The sequence below is a fragment of the Alosa pseudoharengus genome, unplaced genomic scaffold (assembly GCF_046254945.1).
Source record: "Alosa pseudoharengus isolate Yale_2024_CS ecotype anadromous, Long Island Sound unplaced genomic scaffold, YU_APseudo_1.1 YU_APseudo_1.1_scf_20, whole genome shotgun sequence".
In the NCBI taxonomy this organism is placed as follows: Eukaryota; Metazoa; Chordata; class Actinopteri; order Clupeiformes; family Clupeidae; genus Alosa; species Alosa pseudoharengus.
The window spans coordinates 5,363,247-5,367,356 of record NW_027468664.1 but is presented as its reverse complement, the minus strand read 5'-3'; positions in this window follow the sequence as shown (position 1 = coordinate 5,367,356).

Below are 4,110 nucleotides of genomic sequence, written 5' to 3'. Positions count from 1 at the left end.
GATTAACTTATTATTGTTTTTGTTTACAATTAATGGTTAGAAATGAGTTTAGCGTAGATATTTTTCACAGTGGTACACACTGATTTGTACAGCTGTTGTGCTGCTGTTTTTATTGCACCACTTATAAAGTGTCCCCTGAGAGAAGCTGTGATTTTGTAATGCAAGTCATTTTGGACCTGTGCAAACTTCATCTGGGGTTCTGTCAATATAAGGGAGACATTGTATGCTAAACCAGTGAGAGCTTCTATAGCTTTTCTCTTTCTCTCTCCCTCACCTCCTCTTTCCTCTCCTCTCTTTCTCCCTGTCTTCCATGCCTGTTATCCTCTGCTCTCCCCAGTGTCAAGGTCATGAAGGCAGTGACTCACCCGGAATTAGAATTGCAAACTGGAGTCAATCGCCTGATGTTGTGACATGACAGGCTGTTGTGCATGCTAGGCTGAATAGTTTTTAGTTTCACCCATCCTGTCCACAGGGTCTCCTCTGAATGTCTAAATGTCATCTGTGGATATTTAAGTCCAGAACTACCGGTAGGTCCTGTTCTCGTCAAGATCGTCATGAACTGTTTCGTTGTGTCTTGAACAAATCCTGTTTGACCACTTGCTGACAGAATAACTGACTAACAGTAGTGATAAAATAAATGTACTATATTTTATATAGTAAATATATACATACAGTACAGTATATAGTATATATATACATTTCCCTGCATTTAAAAAAGTAGAGAATCTGTGGACAGTCATGTTTTAATCTGAAAAATGGGCCAATAATATCTGTGGAAATGGGGGATCTTGCTGTAAGTCCACCTGTCACCAGCAGGGGGAGAAAGCACCCAAGCCCTGCCAGGCGAGGTGGGAGGTGGTGGCGGTGGGGCTGCCGAGGACGGCAGCCATTTCACACGGCTGCAGCGGGGAGTGAGGAGCCCTGTTTGTAGACACGGAGTCATCCCCCCACCGCCCCAGTGGGACCGATCCCCAGCCAATCAGCAGCACCCCCACTCCCACCCCACAGGGCCCAGGGGAGCCGCTGCTCGCGGCAATCACGGCCATTAAGGTGCCCTTGTGTTTCCGGCGCGCCCCCGGCCCGCAGCTACGCTTTCTGATTGGCAATCAGGGCATCAGAATGGCCAGAGAGGCTCGTAGCAGACGGTGGACACGGCTGTCTCTCGCCCACCTCTCCTGTTCCAGCCTCACCCTCCCTCATCACCTACATATATCTGTCCTCTGCCCTTGTTTCTTACACTCACCGAATCACGGGGCAAGGCAGCCATCTTCCATGCACGGCTGCTGACAGATCGCAGTACTTGAATGATTTATTTGGCGCGTCAAGTCAGTCCGAGTTGTTTTGACAGCAGCACGTATTTTCGTACACCTCCTGAGCTGGTCTGAGATGTTTACTAAGCCCTTCTGTTCTCTGTCTGTGTTCTTTTCTCCCTGGTCCGTCTGTTGTGTATGGTGATTTTGGGATGCCTCAGGAGGATGTGAAGTGTTTTGAAGTTCACCTGGAGCTTCTGATGGCACGGCTCCTTGCCTTGGCAGATGGGCTATTTATAATACATCTCACCGGGTGCCAAATCAGGACTGAGTGCGACCACATCATTAATGCAGCACGATGCAAGATGTATCCTCCCTCAAATGCCCTCCCTTTGTTGAATAACAAGAGGTGCTTTCAAACACACACACACACACACAAAGCTGCAGTTTTCTTTAGCTGAGGCAATGGGAGATTCGTGGGAGCTGTGAGCTTTGAACTGACAGAGTCGATGGAGATGTAGGGGCATCTGCTGTGGAGGTGCAGAGGGTCCACAATGAAGGCAGTGTCCTTGCAGAGTCAGAAACAGAATCAGATGTGAGTTTTTGAACACTATTATCCGGTCCTTCTAAGTCCTGACGTCTTAGAAGGCTTAGCTTTCCTCATTTCAATGCATGGTTGGTCTTTTTTAACTAATGCTGCCATGAACTGTGGATGTGCATTAGAAAGTAGATTAACAAGTGGTGTGCTTGGTTGTGTTTAAGTTGAAGTATGTATGCTGTATGCCCTGTGTGTGTCAGTGGAGACAGACCCTGCAGAGAAAGACATTCTTAGTTCAGTGTTTGAAAAGTGGCTCTTTATGACTGTGAATGCTTGGTGTGCGTGTACGTGTATGTGTGTGTGTGTGTGAGACAGATTTCATCCCACTGTCAGAGCCTCATCACAATGACGGAGTGGGTTTGCTCTCATGTGGAGCGTGTGCCACACTCGCTGATGCTTGTCTGTGGTTATTGCTCAAAGCTCTCCCTGGGATTGGATCATTAAAACGTGGTTGCCAAGCGACCCAGTGATGGTAGCACTCTGTCATGGGGAAACAGGAAGAGCGAGACTGGGGGGAGCCAAGTGGACTCGAGAGCGTCAGGGGTGATGGATGGAATTCCTAAAAATATATCCAGGAAATTTTTCCTTCTCATCAGATAAATGAGACTTTGTTCTCCATGGTGATAATCTTTCACATCACAAGGACTGTAGAGCGAGCCCAGATTTTAGGCCCTGCCAAGATGTTCACATTAGCAAGCAACTGCAATAAGAATAGCCAAGTTAAAAACAGCTTAATGCTCTGGTTACATTGTGTGATAATGTCTATGCAGATTAAATTGTAGCCTAACCTAGTCACTCAAATATAATTCACCTATTAAATCACTATAAACCAATTTACACCTGTATCACTTGTAGGGTAAATTTATTTTGTACTTTCATGCTTCCAAAGGCTTTTCTCTGCACAAAATTGGGGCACATTTGCCATTTTCACATTGTCAGGTAGGCTACCATAGCTTGGCTGAATATTCAGACAGTGTGAAATCATGTTACTCGTCATTATGAATGAACCAAATGGTCATTTTGACCGATCCCAAAAATGTTTTCAGGAGAAGAGTGCTTATTTTGTGTACTTTAAGGACCAGGGACTGGATGCTGTGGATTATGAAGACACAACACAAATCAGCACCACAGAGCAGCTCTCTTCACATTGCACCAGTCCCACAAACAAGGCCACGGCATGAGTCCTTGAGCGTTTCTTACTTCAGCGCAGACCATGTTTGTGGCTTGGCAACCTGGGCTCAGGGCCAACGGCAGCAAGTGCCACATGGCCTTGAGAGGAGACTACCTCGCTACATCAACTGAGGCCCTCTGGGGGAGCATGCGATTGGCTCTCGCCCATTACAAGGTGCAAGCTGTTTCTTTGCAAGAGCACTTGAATGTGTATCACTTGCTCTTCCTCTACAGTAACCCTGACACAGAAAACTATAAAAGGAGGCAGCTGTGGGTTATCATGCCCACTGACTAGTAGCAGCACACGAAAGCTATTGCTTCCGCCAGATGGGTTTGTGTGGCCACCAACGGATGTAATTAGAGCTTTTCGTGACATTTGATTGCCATAAACTATGGATGTGTCACATTTTTCCCTCTGTTTTTTGGCACCTGTGTTTATACTTTTTCCAAACAAAGCAATCAGATGTGGTGCCAGTGGGGGCATTTGTACAGCATGATGGTGTTTCCTGCTTTCTTTAGCCTCCAGTCAAAATTGAAGCAAATATTGAATGTGGGAAATTGCATTATGGATGAATTGCGTGAAAATGCAGTTCATTCCAAAGTGCTCAACCCAGCCTACTCTCCCAGCTGCCCCTCAGTGTTCCAGAGCGAGTACCCTGGGTTCTGCTGCAGGGGGAGGTGGGGCTCTGCCCCAGGTGTTTGGCTGTGGAAGAACTCGCCTCATCCTTCCGAGCCAAAAGCTTCTGCCAAGGGAAGCCACAAATGGAATGTCAGAGTGAAGGGTTGATAGGAGTGCTTGAAAAAAGGGCAGAGAGGATGGGGGGCGGCTTTTTTACAGCTGACTCACCAATGAACAGTTTCCTCTAAAAAGGAAGAGACAGCAGGGACTTTTTGGTCGTGTGCAGCAGGAGTCAGTAATGGGTGATGAATAACTTCTTTCTGCACTCCAGGAAAGAGTTCTAATTTTGTTCTTCTATGTTTCTCCACTGCTTAGTTCTCTAGGTCTCAGGGCTATCTAGCTCCACCCCTGTGCTTACACCACAATGCACGAGGAGCCCAGTTGATGATCTGTAGTAACTGCTGTGGTTAAAG